This window comes from Chlamydotis macqueenii, chromosome 8 (genome assembly GCF_036417535.1).
Source record: "Chlamydotis macqueenii isolate bChlMac1 chromosome 8, bChlMac1.mat, whole genome shotgun sequence".
In the NCBI taxonomy this organism is placed as follows: domain Eukaryota; kingdom Metazoa; phylum Chordata; class Aves; order Otidiformes; family Otididae; genus Chlamydotis; species Chlamydotis macqueenii.
This window is the reverse complement of record NC_141563.1, coordinates 21,484,599-21,501,313: the sequence shown is the minus strand read 5'-3', so window position 1 is coordinate 21,501,313 and position 16,715 is coordinate 21,484,599. Positions and strand designations below refer to the sequence as shown.

General features: G+C 40.5%; 1 long non-coding RNA gene across 4 annotated transcripts in view; it reads right to left on the bottom strand.

Annotated features, from left to right (window-relative positions):
* LOC147599956 (uncharacterized) overlaps nucleotides 1-16,715 on the bottom strand; it is a 502,172-nt gene that overhangs the window by 35,816 nt on the left and 449,641 nt on the right. For all 4 annotated transcript variants that reach the window (XR_015259213.1, XR_015259210.1, XR_015259212.1 and 1 more), the window contains 2 exons: nucleotides 1,536-2,110; nucleotides 709-853 (listed from right to left, as the gene is read on the bottom strand). This is a non-coding gene — a long non-coding RNA (uncharacterized LOC147599956). The remainder of the gene's footprint in view (nucleotides 1-708; nucleotides 854-1,535; nucleotides 2,111-16,715) is intronic.

Sequence of the window (16,715 nt, the reverse complement as noted above, 5' to 3'; positions counted from 1 at the left end):
TGCACATAGACCTTTGTGATGGAAAAGATGGAAAATATGGACCTCCAACTACGTGTACATCCGGCTACAGTAAAGGACAACAAACATTTTGCACACAACTTCATTTTTTTTTCTCTTAATGAATTTGTTTTTTAACTTTTCAGTTTTTGTGGTAGCAAACAATTTTTCAAGGCCTTGAGAACAAATCACTGCCCAGGAGTTTCTTATTGGATTGTTTCTCTTTTCATAGGGCAAGAGGTTACAGTTTAAGACCAGCTTCTTTACTGAAGAGTAACTTTTTGCTGCCCTGGTAAGTTAAAAATTGGTATTTTAATCTGTGTTTGCCCCTACCAGGCAGTTATTTTTTAGAGAACCAACACCTCTATGAAAGCAAACTGAGGATATTTGGAAGAAGCAGGATGTGAGACTGCTGAAGTAAACAATACTGCACAGTTCAGGGACATATGCTGCACAACTGCCCCCTCCCCAAAGCCTCAGCAGCCCCTTTTCTCTACCCCAAATATCAGCAACAGAGTCAGTACAGTACTGCACTTCTTTGCATCTGGAAGATACTTAGAAAGAGGCCAGGCTCTTGAATTCATAACTGGGGCTTCTGTTACTTCTAAAGGCTCTTCTTTTATGTTTACTTTCTTACCTGGTGTGCTTTGCCCATGACTCTGGTAGACAAGAAATTTCTGAGTGACGGGGGAACCATCCTCACCTGTATACCTTGGTCACCACTGGCAAGCATGCAGCAACCTGATTTCACCTTGAGAACCAGTGTTTCTTCTGAGAGTAGCTGCTTGAGAAACCGTTCTTCAAACGTGAAGCCTCAGTTGACATGATTGGTCAAATCCCTCTTTTCCCTGCTTTCCTAAAGAAAAACAAAGCTGCAATTAACTTAATGCACTTTGCTATTTCCCCCCAACAGAAATGCTGTGGCTCATTTGCATATATGATGAACAGTATTTCATTACTGAAAATAATCCAAAACAAAAAATTGCACCTGGCCAACAACTTAAGACCAACTTGCTCCCTGATGTGATTTTAAATGGCTGAGATATTAAAACACTGAAAAACGGGGTTTATAATGGAAATACTGACAGACTATTAACTATAGCGGCGCTACTCTAATAAATGGAATAGCCTGTCGTAATCTCTAGTTCATAAATATGCAAATACAAGGCAGAGGATTTGCTCCAAAGGATGTCTCTATAATTTTAACTGACCTTTACTGATACTAAATGAGCCTGTTGCTTCTGGTTTTGGGCATTAACTAGAAAGTACAGGGAATCCTGTCCCTCTGCATTCAAGGCCCACCTCAGCTCCCATCAGCGCCAATGGCAAAATCCTCACACCTTCAGCAGGAAAAATTCTGGTCCCAGACCATCCAGAATGTGAGATGCCTGGCATTAAACTGAACTCTTTACTGTACTTGATTTTAATTGTGTTCTCATCTGTGTTAATTATTATTATATTAATTCTTCTCTTTGGGAGAAATTAAGCACACATTTGCCCCATGTGTCGAAGAGCTTGACCTGCCAAAAGGCACTCACTTGTTCAGTGATAAACAGACCATCAACACAATGATATAAACGTTGAATTTTAGCCAGTTTCCCGTTCTGGACCAAATGGAGGTAAATCCACTGACTTAATATTTAATAACCTAAATGTAATTTCTTTTTTGTGCCTCACACTGCACAGTAAAGAATTGGATAGCTAGCAGTTTTGCAGATTCCCAGCCCCTAATTATTTTAAGCTATTCATCCTGGTATCTGTCCATTGATGCTCAGCCAAATTGCCAGCAGGGGAGAGATCTGTCCAATCCAGGAGCTAAATGAGTCACTGAGAGTCAATCTGTTTTTTTCCCTTGCTGCTGGGATTTCCTTGGGTCCTGGCCTCTCTCTGCTCCAATCACACACACACAGCTCCAGGCATGGGTCCTCTTTGGCTTCAGCTGCCTCCTGTCTCCCCACGTCTGCTCTGCTCATCACAGCTGTTGATGGGTTCTCGCCGGCTGGCCACAGAAGACCAATGCTTCCATCACACTGCTCTTACAGCTCTTGCGCTGAAGGAAAATGAAGACATCTTGGCCTTGTTGAATTTGCTGCTGAAGTAATACATCAGGTATCTAGATGGAAATCAAACCACATGAATAAAATGTGTCATCTGGGTTAGATACTAATTTATTTGCCTTAAGTTCTGGGAACAATATTTGCACTTTTTCTAGAGAACTCGGTTAAGTTCCACAGAAACTGAATACTAATATGATTTCTGCAGCATGGAAAACAAATATGAAACAGAGAGAAAAATAGACTCATCAGAAATATTAGCTGCTCAGTATTAAAATATGTCAATGCCACAAACATAATTTATAAACAGGAACATTTAGAGCCTAACTATTCACTAAAAAGCAAATTCCTTGCTTCCTCCCTTTTAGGGTCAGGATTCAATTACACAAAAATATGCAGCAGACTTAAGGACTGCATGTAAGATTAAGATAACTGGTATTTCATGGTAAATGATTAAATTAGCTGACACAGTTTTATCCTGAACTTTGCCATTAAAACTGACATTTTTGTGCCACGCACATTGTAGGCTGCTGGTAATCTAAACTGCCTTTCTTCTTTCAAAGGCTTTAAATAGCTGAAGAACTCTTGTTCTTTACTCTATTTGCAAATGTGTGGAAAATATATCTGTATCATAACAAGATGAACTAAGCACTGGACTTTTTTTTTTCTTTCCTCATCTATCATACAAATACTTTAAGAAAACAGCAAGGAAGTTCCAAATGCCCAGATTCAGCTCTGCAACATGCACTTTAATCAAGTAATTTATGTGGCTCCACAGAGATGAGACATGCTGTCTTTCTCACGGTGAGTAAAAATAGAGAAATGACAGAAGCCTCTTACTAAAAGTTTAATTATTCCTAGTATACAATTCAAAACCATTCTATGTTCTTCTTCTTTTCAGGCTTGCTTTTTTTTATAATGGCAGGGAGTTACGGGAATAATTTTGGCAGAAAACAGAGTTAGGACTGGACAGATGAAATGTTGTCAGAGCTGGTGGTTGTAGTCACTGCCCTTCAGTTGAGGGAGCTGGGAAGGAGCAACTCAACTCTGTGAAGAAACTCGTCCTTCAAACCAAAATGCAGACACATGTCAGTGCACACAGCGAAGGTGAGGCCAGTCTGATCAGAGACATGAATTATGAGAGAAGCATGTCTTCCTAGTATTGCACTGAGAGACCACCAGAGATGGGTGGGAAGAAAAGCCACAGAAGCACTACAGAAATGAAGAAAGGCAACAGGACATGCAGACAGTGCATCCCTATGAGAGGCAAAGGGTGAGCGTAAGGAATGAGCTGTGGCTGAAAGAGGTCTCACAGGCAATAGGATAAAATTCTTCTATTCTTCTAGTTGTTTGACTTGCCCTGTGGTCAGAAAAACAGATCTTTGTCCTTTTTTTGTAAATACATTTTTACATAAAAGTAGTATGTATCTCTCACCAACAATTTCTCCTCATAATTAGAATAACCTAGAATATCTCTAATTTTAACTAGCAATAAGTTCAAAAGAAGTAGCTCTAACAATACAAAAGCACAGGAACTGCAATACTGGTCCAGAACACTAGTCCAGCATGTCCAGTCTTTCACAGTCAGGAGCCTTACACATTTGTGAAAATCATGCAATAGGAATGACAATTATTATTATAGAATAATCTACCTGAATGGGACACCTAATTCCCCAGTTATAGGCTCCAAAAGTTGAAGCTTTATGAGGAACTCATGTTGCATCATATTATACCTCTTTCCGTGCACTGACACAAAGATAAAAAAGTCTCCAAACATTGACTGTACAATTTGGAGGGGTAAAGACATGTCTCCATAGTTTAGCTCTTAGTAACCAAGGTCTCTGCTGAAACAGGTAGTGAAAGCTCAACAGACTCCAAAGAAGTTGTGGTTTTTGTTACAGCAGATAATTTGGCCCTTTATTCTTAGTGCAGACTTATCAGAGGTGTGTGCGTAACAGGAATGCTATGGCAAAGTTTCTGGATTCCTTGTTATCTATAAACAGTTGAGCAAGACTTTGGACTCTTTCACAGCTTGGGTCTTCTATCAGTTCTAATAAAGAAGAAATACCGCTTTTTACATAGCACCTTCCCTGGGAGTTAAAACCTGCAGTTATACAACACTCACACAGTCACACCACTGTCATCAAAGGATGATGTTCAGTGAAAAGAAACGTCCACAAAGACAGTTTCATTGTTTGACAACTCATGCAAATGCTGAACAATGAAACTCAATCTGATTATCAAAAAATCAAACCTGTATGACCATCTCACAAACTGTGTTATTCAATTAAAACTTCTCAGCTCTCCTACATAATTTCTTGGCTTTTATATATTGTGCAAAAGATATCGCTGCTTTTGCTTCTCTTTGTACATTTTAAACTTTGAAAACCTTTCACAGCAGAGGTTATATGAATAATCTAGCTTTTCCTATTCCAAAATGTTTCACTGATCATTCATTATTAACTGAGTAAAATGAAGATAACTATGACAAATTTTGATCTATCTCAAAGTATTAGAAAGGATATGAAAACATCTTGCTCATAGTATTAACTTTTAGATGACATATGAGGGTACAACCCCAGTTTTTTCACTGTCACATAAAATAAGGCTCTTAATAACCCAATCACTTATTATTATATTTTTTTCCTATTCCTGGGCACAAATAGTTTCAGCCTGGTCTGCCATTTAGCAGAAACGCATGCAAACAGTATAATCATGAAGGGACTGGATGTTGGTGACAGGAAGCCTGTCAATGTCAGAGATTAGCATCCTAACCAATGCCTAGGTTTTCTTCTAATTAATGTATGCTCTCTAAACAGTTCTACACACATAAATGCCTTGATGTGAATGCTCTGGAAAGAGAATAAGAAGTCCATGGCTGCTCTTAGATCTGGAAGTGATGTTTTTCAGCACATCTCAATAACTGGTGCTCTTTTACTAAATATAATGCAATGTAGCTGTACACAAAACTTGAAAATACCATGAGAAAACAATCCTTTTCAGGTGGCTCAACACAGGAATGAAACGCAACCTAGAGAGGAACCACACTAATCCAGAAAAAAAGAAGGAACTGGCTCATTTTAGTGAGTTGAGATCCTGGATGCATCTTGCTGATTGTCATTTGGCTACCCAGACAGGTGGGCTAGACTGAAGTTAGCAGGGCTGCTTGAGATGTACTCCACAACTGGACATATTTGGAAAAAGCCGTTATACTATTTTACTCACTTACCTCTTAAAACATTTTCAGTTTCACTATAGTCCCCCTCAATTTGGGTTCTCCAGGGTCAGAGAGGGTCAGGCCTATGTGTAAGGGAAGCAGACGGGGACAGGAGTTGTGCAAAGCTGGTCATGGACTTAATAAGGGCTTGATGCTGTACCAATGCAATCAACGGGAGCTTGGCTAACGTTTGCAATGGGAAGTGGATCAATGCTTTATGCCAGCTGTTCCCTGCTGGGCAGGGATAATCCCTTTGAAACAAAATATTTAACTTGTTCTCACTCTGTTGTAAGAAGGCTTCCCATGACAATGCTTTTATGAGAATCAAAAGGTGTGTCCCATTTTTTCTTCCAAATACCCCCAACTCCTGTAGTACATATTTGCTGATCAGAAAAAAAAAAAAAACAAAACAATCACCACAGCAATGAGTTACAGGGTGGATCATCTGTTCTGCTGGCTGTGACAGCACTTCTCCTTGCAGTTTCCTCAGCCAGAACATGCAGCAAGGATGCATGTTAATTCAAACGGCTACATCTGAGGTGGGATCCCATAGGTATAAGTAAAATAGCTGAAGTCCCTGAAGGTAAATGAGAAGATGATAGAAAAAATTAACTGCCAACTGTCATGAAGGGAGTAATGAAGAACAGTGTGGAAACAGTATCAGAGAGAAAGGAGCTAAGGGAGGACAGTATTAAGAACAAAATCAGATATGTGTGTCCTGCAGTCTGGATTCGAGTACGGCATTTAGTCTCAGTTGCTGTAGCTGTATTTTTTTTTTTCTGTTTTATAGGGGAACTTAGGTTCTGTGACATGACTGAAGCTGCCCAGGTCGCTCTACAGAGCAGCAGCGCATTGTGGCTACTTCTAGCCCCTGCATGCGTTAGTCAAGTTCAAGAAGAGTGTGAAAGTTGGGCCCATTTATCCAGTTTGGTTCACTCCCTCTCGCCCCTTTGTCTGACATCTATTTGGCTAACAGACCTGGAACATAAAGTCTGCTAAGTTTTATAAAGCAATTATTTAATTTAAAAAGTATCTTCCATTGCATTCTAATGAGATGTCCATAAAATACAGAGGCCTCCACATCCTCCTGGGAACTTTTGTTTACTCCATAAATCATGACACTTTTTGAAAAACTCTAGAAGACTTCAGGAGAGGAAACTTCTAGAGACAGAGTTGTTTGGTCTGGCAACCAGGAACTGAGCTTTCCATAGAGTTACGTCCTTCAGAAACAGAAAACGTATGGAATCATTTGAGTTTAAGAGGCTGTGACATTTTTATAGAATGAAAGGAGGAACTGAGAGATACAATGACAGAGCCGGGAGCTGCATCTGGCTGACTGTTCCATGGAGCATTCTCCTTATAGACTTTTATGGCTCTCCTAGCCCTAATATTAAACACTTGACCTTTTTGTCAAATACTATTGTAGATTATTAGGTTGGAAGATTAGTTACTAAATATACCATCTATAGTAAATAGGAAATTGTGTAGTCTGATGCTTCAGCCTCAGACCTTTCAGGCATTGCTCCCTTGGCATTTAACATGAGAACACCGAGTCCCCTTATATTAACTTAAGCCACTTGGTAAGCAAGAAGTGCGCAACATTTTCACACAGGGCACAGGGATTTCTGAGGTAACCCTGCTAGAACGAGGATGTCTTCCTTCCCTTGCCTGCCTCTGCTAAACTGATAGCTTTAAGGAAAATGCTGTAAACATTGTGAAGTCAAGTATAACTAGGGCCCAGCTCACGCTAAACAATACAACTTAGTCTACTGCCTACAAAAAAAAAAAAGTGCATTTACCTTTTAAAGTTCTGTAAAACTTTGCACTTTGCAAATGACTCTGCCCTGTGCCTCTCTCCTGGTGAACTCTTCTGTTCATCCTCTCCTCTCCCCAGTACAATGTCCCCACGTTGGAAGCAGAGTTAGTAATTTCTTTTTCAGCTGTCCCTCCCAGCACCTTTGTACCTCTGTTTGTGGTAAACTTAACCCCTCCCTCCCATGAATTCCACCTCAAATATTTTGATTTAAATGTATGTGGCTACAGACAGCACAATACTGAACTTGTAAATATTTATAATAGTTTTGGAAGACAAAAAAAAAGAACAAAATTCATCCTGGAACTAAAAACAGTTTTAATAAGAATGGAACAAAATGCTAGTGCAGAAATGTCTATCACCCTTAGAGGACAAGCTGCATGAAAAAGAAAAAAAGAGTGAACACTGTGGAGCATATTTAGAAGAGCACCCCTTGGGGTCCATTTAACATATTTATAGTGTACAAATTCAGCTTGGACATAGGGACATTTAAGATTTCGGTAACTGATTCCTCACTACCAGCAAGTGACAGAACTGCTTTATTTTGTCAACAAACTGGATCTGGTTCTGATCTCAGGCCTGAAATGTAAGACTAGCACAGCTCCAATCATTTCAGGAGAATCATTCCTGCCTGATACCGAGGTTACATTCGGTCTATTAGATTTAATAAAACCAGCTGCTTTAAATCCCAGCATAGATTTCCTCTTTGTTATTACAGGATGGTACTTGTTAGTCAAGCAAAACCCGAGGACTCACCCGTTTATGTGAGCAGTGGATGAACAGACTAGACTGCAGGATTGGGCCTCAAATTTGCAGAGCTGTAATTATATTTTCTTTGATTATGCACTAGTGTGATGGAGGTAGTCTATGTGCAGACCAGATAACACTACTTTTCTTGCTGCAGTTTAATTTCTTGGCAATTCAAACGGGTGTGTTTGAGAATGACAAGAATTAGGAAAAACCACTTAAAAGCCCAGCCTGTCTAAAATCCCAGTGTCTGAATGGTTAACGAACAGTGAATCTTAGCTAGGAGAACCACCATGCTCCTATAACTGTTGTACACTTTTGTCTCCAATAATAATAATAAAAAAATATTACTGAAGCTGGAGATACTTCAACTGCAGTTAAAGCATGGTTATTTAGCAAACAATTACTTCCAAAATAAACTGCTGAAGACCTGCTGTGCTCCAGCATCTGCCAAATTGAGTTCCTCCTGTCTTCCTTCTTTCCAGATGCCCTCTGTGTTGCTCACTTTACCTCCTGGCACACGCCAGTGCAGTGACATGTGACGAGGTGAGGCTCAGGGCAGTTCCCAGTCACTGCTTCCAGAACCGGAAAGAGCTGGGACTCCTCTGCAGTCTGGAACAACAGCAACCTGCAAAGGTGGAGCTGCAGCAGCCGAGAATTTGCTCCCCAGGCATCGTAGAGATACTTGCTGATCCCAGAAAGTCACAGAACAAGAAAGCCTGGTTGCAGGCACAGCAATCCCACCTGTTAGGTGTTTCATTACAGAAGTGTGTGTTGGAAGACTTAGGCATTCATTCCTTGATTACAAGATACCTCTCTACAGCACAGGGCAACACTGAGAAAGCTTTTCTGGCCTAATCACAAGAACCAGCACATGCCTGTTTACCTCAGTGCTCTGCTCCCAGCTGCTACACCCAATTCATTGAACCCACCTGCTTTAGCTACCTTTATACCTCAAAGAAGTTTACAACTGCCCTAGCAGTTCTGAAATCTATAGGAGATCTAAACTTCTGAAATCTATAGGCAAAGTGGTGATTGATTCAAATTGATCCATATTGTATTGGGTCTGCCTGAGATAGAGTTAATTTTCCCTATAAGCAGCCCTTATAGTGCTGTGTTTTGTACTGGTAACTATAAAGGTGTTTATAACACACCAGTGTTTAGGCTGCTGCTGACCAGTGCTTGCACAGCATCAAAGCCGTCTCTCCAACATTCCCCCCTCACCAGGGGCGTGGGCAAGATCTTGGGAGGGTACACAGCCAGGACAGTTGACCCAAACTGACCAAAGGGATATTCCATACCATATGACATCTGCCAGCAATAAAAGCTGAAGGAAAGGTTGCGGGGGATGGGGGGGGTGTGCATTAATCATTACAACATTTGTCTTCCGGAGCAACTGCTATGCATACTGAAGCCCTACTTCCCGGGACATTGCCTGCTGACGGGAAGTAGACAATAAATCTTTTCTTATTTTTCCTTTGCTTCCATGTGTGGCCTTTGCTTTTGCTTTATAAAACTGCCTTTATCTTGACCCATGAGTTTTTTTTCCATCTTATTTTCTCCCTCACCCTATCCTGCTGAGAAGGGGAGTGGTAGAGTGGCTTGGTGGGCACCTGGTGTCCAGCCAAACTCAACCTACCACGTATATGATTGGCCATGTTCAGCTCCCATGCAAGTAGGTGCCAAAATGGGCAAGAAGCAGGAAAAGCAGTTAACAGGAAAAAGACAAAGTAAAATAGTTGTGCCACATATAAGATCTTTAATAGTTCTTTTTACTGCTGCCACTCCAATCCTTTTGTCTAAGCTACTGACACAAAGGAGATGAAAAAAGGCTTTTTCAGAACACAGCAGGTTCATTTGTACCATTTAAGAATTTGGCTCGAGAAGTAAAATCACTGTTTATGCCACAGCTGGCCCTGGTCCATTGATTTTGCTACATTACCAAATCTTTTTGCTAAAGAAAAAGAATTCTAATTCTAAGTAATTGCAGTATTGCCTTGACCCTTGAAGTTCATGGAGCTCTTCCAGGACTACATGAGTGCAGAGCAGAGCAAGAATGTAAAAACTGTTATGATGTTGGTGCTTAAAACGGAAAGCTGTATTTGCTGAAGACTTCTGTAGTGCTCCAGACTGAGGACAAAAAAGGAGTATATACACAAACCAGTTTCAAACACATGATGAATTTTGCCATCTTACCCATTTCTAGTCTGTATGGCTTGCCAAAGGACTTCTGGAGTAGCATTTTACTTGCATAAATTCCACTAGCTGTGTCTATGAAAAGTCACTTCTAAAACAGTGTTACATCGATTGATTTTCCCCAAATAGGTTAAAGTGAAATAATGGAAGTTAAACACAAAGTCCATAGCAGGAAGTTAGTAGCAGAGCTGCAAAGAGCGCGCCAAGGGTCCTGGCACCTAGATGTAGCAGGCCAGACCATGACAATTCCCCCAGCCGAAAACCACTCTAATTAGTTAGCTGTCAGTCACAAAGTAGGACATAAAGTTCTTCTCAGCAGTTAGTCGACATTAGCCAGTTATCTGTAGAAAACTACATGATTCATTCTCAGAATTGGAATTAGGAAACAATTGGATTTCACTGAATCAGTCCATGGTCCCAATTACTCCAAAGAATGCCACTCCTTGTCTCGGAAGGACTGTGTTTCTCAGTGCACCCAGCAACAACTACTGACTCGCACAGGTAGCCTCAATGCAAAATCTCTCTCTTGAGACTGAGGGAACTAGTCCACATTTACAATTGACTCTAAGGAAAAACCAGAACTCAGATTCCATCTCTAGAAGACCATTACCCAGTTACACCATTTCAGCTTTTGTTCTCATACTATGTGGTTGTCAAGCACAACTTATAAATTGTGATGTATCTTATAACCTCCCACGGTCAATCAGACTTGTGGATGTTTGTCCTCTTCAACATTTCTCAAGGAGTTTAAATGGTTTTAGTTGGTGTGGAACAAACACACGTGGATATCCAATATGAATCATTATGGCCTTTTAGCTGTTTTAGCTGTGGCCTTGTTTTCCTATGGCTAACCATTTTTTTTCCATTACATCTAACAGAAAGGATAACATAGGCTACATTTGCTGAGAAGCAGTTTTCTTACAAATCAGGCCAAAACACAATGGCTCAGCTTCTTCAACTAGGATCTTCAGGTCTGCACTGCAACCAGACACGTCCCAGGCACCATCTGCCCATCTGTGCAAATGTCAGCACAGTCACTCCACAGTAGCCAGGACATCTTGAGAAAACATTTAGTCATGCCGAGAAAGTCTAATCTCCTTGGTCACAAAGTTCTAATGATAATTATAACAGGTCCACAGCTCAAAAAACTCAGAACATACACACATAAGGACAGAATATCGACACACGGGAAGTGTAAGGTGTTACAAAAATAGCTGCTGGCATTAATACAATATGTTATCTTCTGAAAAGCAAAGTACAGCAAATATGTCTTTTTAAAACAGAAAAGCAGAAACTTTGCCTTTACCCACTGAAGTTTCTAAGCTATTTATGCTCAGTTCAGCTCCTGTCAGCTTATCACGGGCTGCATGTTTTCATTGCAATCTACTGCACAGCATCACTCCAGCTCAGCTGGCATTTGTGTTACGAGAAAACAAGATGGATTTCACTAATTTGCTCCTACCCTACATCAATTCCTGTACACAGAACCCCCTTTCTCTCTGTAACACTGGTGGGCTGACTTCAACACCTCACTCATCCAGCTCCTCCTCTGCTTAGGCACCTGTCGGCCCCTATGCTTTTGGTGTAAAATGCACCATTTTTCAGGCCTGAATATTTCACTGGAACAGTTTCTGTCTTGTCCACCAAATATCACAGCAGGGAAGGGGGAAAGGTGAGATGGCCTTTCTAATAGGGCTTTATTTTGGAAAGTCTTCCAGTGGTGCATCTGGGGCCTCCACAACCCTCTGTGTAGTTACGTTGAAATGGCTGAGGAAGGTGAGCTAACCAGATTCTGAAGTACTTATTTTACTTCTGTTATCACAGCTGAGGCATATGACATCTATAGTCACTTCAGCGCAGTTTTCTCATCACTGATGGCAGAAAAGAAAGAATGTGAAACCTGAACAATACAATGATATGTTTTTCAATAAGAAGCAAAGACTTTTCAAGACTAGATACCATATAAATAGCTATTAGCAAATCCATATACCAACCAAAGATGTATACCAAATAAATGGCTGGGCATTTAAGCTAAATCTTGTTTGGCACAGTGCAGGTTGAGCTCCAGATGGACATAAGCCTGGGGGGAAAGACACGTCTGCCTACAGAGTAATTGTTAATACTGAAGTGAGATTTTATATCTTCTTCCCCCATTCTGCATCTTTATAAATGAGTTCTACCCTCCCTTTTTCACACAGAGGTCATATAACTTCACCTGTTACTTTCACTGGTTGATTAAACCAACTAAGCGATTACCTGTTTGTCCCCCTGATCTATTAGGGCAGGTCTCATTGTGAGACCTCTGCAGATGATCAGCTGCACAGAATGTTTTCACTCTACAGCTCTCAGGACTAGAATTCCTAAACTACATATAAATTTATTCTTCCAGTTAATAGTCAGATTATATGTTCTGATTAGTGACATTAACAATTTTCCAGGAAAGGTGGGAAATTTCTGTTATGGTATGGTTACATGACTGCATTCAGACCCACATACATACACATACATTCCTTAATACACTATTTTAAATTAATATTGGTAATTTCCCCTGTGCTCTGACACTGCATCTGAGTCAGATCAAAGTTCAAACATGATGTCTGCTTCCTGTTGCTGTTACACATTGCTGCTATGGCAAGATGGTTGACAAGAGAGAAGAAAGTCTTTGAAGTTTTCTGACAATCTCTGTCAAGACGATCCCAGAAGCACAGAAAAATGTTTTTTCTCTAAAGGCCTCACAGCTTAAAGTACCAAAGGGGTCACGGCTGTTACTCTTCTTATTTAAAATCCATATGAAACCACTAGAGGATATTGTGAAATGGCATAGGCTACAATGTCATCAATATCCTGATGACACCAAACTCTACGTCTCCTTTTCATTGAAGCCATATGTTACAGCTTCCTTGTGTCTGGCAGAGATAAGACATGGATGAAAGCCAGTTGGCTGAGGCTTTCTCTAGATAAGATGAAGGTAGTGTACGGATTTGGCAAGGGAAAAGTGTTTTGAGTTGACAAAAATCTGCTTTCAAAGTTGAGGGAGATTCCCAGTGTCAAAATGCACAAGGGATTTACCGCCTCCTACCTAATCCTGGAGTCCCAGCTACAAAAGTGACGCAAATCCATTTGTCTCTTGCTAGACTTTACTCACTAGGTGCTCACTGGGTTTCAGTTGACCAGTCTGTTGTTGACCAGGTTCACAAGGCCCCACGATCTCTTTATCATTACTTTCATATGTTATCTAGCCTACTTACAAAGACGTCCAGTGACAAAGACTCTAGCCCTTCCCGATCTACTGCAGTATGCCACCAGATTCCTAACAGATTACCACATATTTCTTAATGATTAACTGACATCTTTCTTACTGCAATTGAAGCCTATTGGTGCTTACTTTTTCCCAGGAACATAAGAAAGTATTATTGTCCTTTTCTTTGGAGCAGCGTTTCTCATGTAGTTGAAAACCTACATTATCTTCTTTAAGACTCCTCTTGTTTAGGTTAGACATCCCCAGATCATTCAATCTTTCCTCAAAGATCAAGGGTTTTTTAGGTCTCTGATTATTCTTTTTGTTCTCTTCTCCAGCTGGACTATATTTCTTGAAATGCAAGCCCCCAAAGGAGGTCACAGTAAATCAAGTGACATTTTAAGCTTCTATTAGATATAGGTAGGCAGCAGCATGTTTCTGCTCCAGGCCCTTCTGGCATATTTACTGGGTGGAGGATCTTTGCTTGTTATCTCTTCTGCAATATGATAGTATGCAGCTTAGCTGCACTCAGCCCCCCAAACAAAATTATGCTTACATAGCACAGGGACACACAGGTCAATGCAAACCCAATAAATTCTACACTTATTTTCCAAATTCACAGTAACATTTTGGGTAACATCAGGTTCCCCTAAGATGTCCATCCTTCTTTTTGCCCGCAATTCAGAGCTCTTCTCTTAATTGTTGAGTGTCCCTTCCTTAACATCAGCTTTCTTTGACCTTAGTCCCACCATTAAGTGGAACCTTTTTGCTATAAAGCATTCTGTCCTGATCCTCTGTCATGTCCAAAGCTGCTGATTCTTCCAAAAGCTCGAGTCTTTATTGCTCCTTTTAAAGCCTTTCCTTAGTCCTTGCAGAATTTTCCACTCGCCACTTCCTCCCCCCTAACCCCCCCCCCGCCAATGGAGAAGCAAGGGGAATTAATTTTCTCAGCCCATTTGACTAGGTGACCATCAAGGTTAATAATCTACCACTGTCCCTCGGCTGGCTGGCACGGGACATGGCCCTGTCTGTTCCACAGCGCAGCCTTTCCACGAGCCCAGCTAGAAGCCATGAACTGGATACAGACACACGTATCCACCAGCCACCACCAGATCACCCTTAGTCATGTTGTGCTGGTGAGAGAAACGGGTTCATCCCTTTCAGAAGCAGACTTCATCATTTGCATATGTCTCTTGTCTTTTATTTCCACAGTGCTACACTGTCATTACGGGACTATTCTGGAAACTCAGAGGGAGCCTTCTCAGAAGCTTTGACTAATAAAGGATGAGGCTGCTTACTCTATTGCAGGACAGAGAAGAATAAATCAAAAAGGACAAATTACATGTGTTCTCCATACTTTGCATAAGCTGCCAAAAGCATGCTGGCCCAAGTACGTTGATGCTTGGCTTTGTTCAAGAAATGTGAATTCTCTAATTTGGGCAAAGCAGCTCTGTAGGCAGAGCACTGCACCTCTCGGTAAGGCTCACTGCTGTGTCCAGTGGAAACAGGGGACTGGGAGAGCCAGAAACTCTTTGGCAAATAAGTAAAAGGAAGGCTATATTAAATGAAGTTTATAAAAGAACAAGGAGGATGACCAAACAAGAGCCATGCTGGTCACTTCTTAATTACTTTATCTGCTAAAGAGATAGGCAATATTTATGTAAATTACACAGTCCTCATGTAGCACAAAGAAGTTACTGTTCTTCCTCCCTCACCCTCAATTAAATTTATGATTCTGCAATTTATTAAATCCTTCTCTCACACGTGGAAATAAAAAAAAAAGTCTTTGAGACAGCCCCAGAGCAGCACAAGCAGCAGCCAGCTGATGCAAACAGCACGGCAGGGTCTGATGCAGGAACTAGGAGTATTACAAAGGGGAAGCAGATACTTTAGAAAATTTCCTGATTGTGTTGCTGTTCAGGTTAGGCTGCCGAGGGAGAGAACTAATGTGTTCTCGAGTTGTTACTGGGGATTCTCAGTGACTGTAGTGCCATTCATGAAGCAGTTACCCAGATCTGTAGCGTGAGCAGCCAAGATCTCATGGCTTTCTGATTAGATTTAAGGGGAATGCTGTGGGGCCCTCATGTCTCATGCCTTGGAATTACAAACTGTGCAGTGACCATCTTAGTACTTAACAGATAAATGCATTTAGTATAAACAACAGCCCTGAAGAACTACAAACTTTATTATCTGCACATCGGAGTCTTTTCAGTGTTTTAGGAAAAAAGCATGTAAATACGCAGACCCTGAGGTTTCCACAGAAACCTCTGGATAAAAAAGAAATGACAACAGACTCACACTCAAGGGGAAAGGGCAGTACAGCTAAGTGCAAAGAACAGCTGGGGTACATGTAACGTTACAGTTCTTTTTCTGCACTTCCTCTAGGATGAACCAAATACTTTGTTTTGCTGGATGCTGAATGCCCTAAAGTCCCATTAGACGTCTCAGGAAAGGACCTTAATGGTTTTATTGGGACCCATATCTGCACGTATAACATGGCCTTTGAAGATGAAAGGATTTTTTTTCTCTGCTTCCATTTGTTGTCTCTTGGTTGACATGTTCCTATATGGACACTCAGTCCCCAGATATCTGTTGCTTAATCAGGGATATCAATAACATACTCAATGGGAAAACTCTGGAACATCTATGAAAGTCAGAAGTGTGAGGAATAGATCTCAGATGATGCAGATGCGGTCATTGCTGTATGATCAGATAAGCAACACTGCAAGTTCATTTTTGTATGCTAAATAAAATAAAAATGTCAATATTTACACATAACCTTCAAGGCTCTTACATTTGCAGCTCTTTAGTATTCAGTGCAGACCACATTTTCTTTAGTCCGTTACCAACAGCTTGGAAATTTAGTTAGAGGATGCAAACCAAATGTTCCTCCAAATGTTGTTTCCAAATGGTCATCTTGAAAAATGCTGTTTAAAAGGATGAAACCTTTATGTGAAGAATAAGAGCCCATGCACAGAGCAATATAAACTGCAGGGAAATCATCTGAAGATTAAAATCACTAATGATAAAGATATTACTGTTAGGCATAGTTTAATTTGTTGGTAACTAAATCACCAGAGGCTTTTTACAGGCTGCATGGAACCTTACTATTGTGTACTGCACATTCACCCTCTAAGTGTACAGTGACACTTATAAAACATATAAAAGCGATCATAACAGTAGAAATGCAGTTAGAGACACAATTGAGAACATCTGTATCGTAAGCAGAAATAAATTAGAAATACTGAAGTGTTTTGTAGCTGTGAAACTGAGGGATAAAAAAAATAACCTACAGCACCTGGATTAAGCAGTTATAAATAATGTATAAAGGAAAAATCTCATTACCCCCTGTGTAAACTCCCCCCAATGAAATATATTTTATGAATGTTGCATCACAGTAATAAATGCAGCATTTGTTTTCCCCATAAACTTTTGATTTCATGACTATAAGAT